Source organism: Arvicanthis niloticus, chromosome X (assembly GCF_011762505.2).
Source record: "Arvicanthis niloticus isolate mArvNil1 chromosome X, mArvNil1.pat.X, whole genome shotgun sequence".
In the NCBI taxonomy this organism is placed as follows: Eukaryota; Metazoa; Chordata; class Mammalia; order Rodentia; family Muridae; genus Arvicanthis; species Arvicanthis niloticus.
Genome location: NC_047679.1, coordinates 127243870 through 127245591, shown reverse-complemented (window position 1 = coordinate 127245591; position 1722 = coordinate 127243870).

Here is a 1722-nt window from a genome sequence, read left to right as displayed (position 1 = left end):
ACACACACACACACACACACACACACACACACACAGAGAGAGAGAGAGAGAGAGAGAGAGAGAGAGAGAGAAGAGAATCTCACATTCACAATATTTCTTTACCTTGATAGTCTTGTTTTCATGTATAGTGCATTCTTTATGAAGCATAAATATACCAGTCACTTGTATTATTTCCTTGAGAATGCCATACTCATAACGTCATTTATTTTTATGTTTTCTTCTCTGCTGCATTATGAAGATCACTGAGGGGCTTGAATTTCAGTTGTGCCATGAATGTTGTGGGAATAATCGACCACATTCTGATCAGATTTAAGGCCCACTGCACAAGATGAATCTAATATCTGGCACCATTATTGGGACAAGAACTTATGGTTAGACAAGCCATAGGCCTTAGGGGAGAACCTACAATTATTGTTCTGTTAAATAGATATAATATTAAGTCAACTCCTAATGACTTATCATTATACCTAGAGATTAATGCATCTCTCAACCCTCACCAGAGAAGCTTCCATTTGTAATAGATGGTGATTAATGCCTAAATGGGACCTCTATATCACATCCCTCTTCTCAAGGCTCAAGAGATCATTGTAGAAGAAGAAACAGAAAGGGTGTAAGAAACAAAGGCTGTAAATTACTACAAGGAAATAATGTCTGCTGGACATAGCAGGATACCCACACAAATAAACTCATAGCAGTTCTGACAGGAGCTACTGGCAGTTGATAGGTGCTTCTAAGAGAAAGGCCAGTTTTCTCTCAGAACATAGTCCTTGATAAGCCAACCACAGTCTAGAGGAAGATCATACATCCAAGAATATTTGAGAAGCACAAATTGGCCTTGATGGTAGAAGGAAAAGGATACAAAGTTGAATGAGTAGTGAAGTGGGCGGACATAGGAAGATTTAAGGGTGAGAGAGTACAACTTTTTTTAAAGAAACTAAAAAATTTAAAAGAGAAATAATACTCGGTCTGAGAGGAGAATCCTTTTCAAGGGTGAAATGTAATGAGGACAACTGGAAAACTGTCCTCACTGACATGTGATATGTGATACTCATTTGACTTCTTTGAATAGTGTTGCCCAAACTAGCTCCAAAGGCAAGACTGTCTCCACATGCAAACTAAGCATAGTTCATTGAGGATGAATAGGAGAGCATTTCATGTCCTGAAGGTAGAGGACTTGGTGGGGTGGTTTCTACTATGAATTTAGGTCCAGAAACAGTACTTGAAAACATGGAGTTGGACTACAAATTTAGGATGGTTGTCAATCAGTATTTATGGGCCTGGAAAGTGGGGTAAAGGCCTTCCCAATGAACTAGTCTGTTCTCTAAGCCAAGCCCACCATCTGTTGAGAGAAGAGAGTCTGGCAGTCTGGCATGTAAAGAAAGACAACAGAGAACTAGACTAAGTCCTTGGTAATGGAAGGGGAACTGAAAGGCTACTGTCCAAGAACTGTTCTCCTGAGTTGACATTTGCCCCAACCCCCAGAAATCTTAAGTGGATGGATATAGTGATCAGTTCTATGTCTCTGGATTGAGTAGACAGGGCATTCTGTGACTAGAATTGAGCAATTACGTTTGGAAATGTAGCACTGTAGCCCTGGCTTGAAGCCTTACATAAGCTGCTTTCCTTTACTGAGGTTAAACTCACTCTTGTGTAAAATGAAATACTTGTGTAAGGTTGTCATGCATGGGCAACAGGAGCTCCTTCCCACGCCTAGTCTGCCAA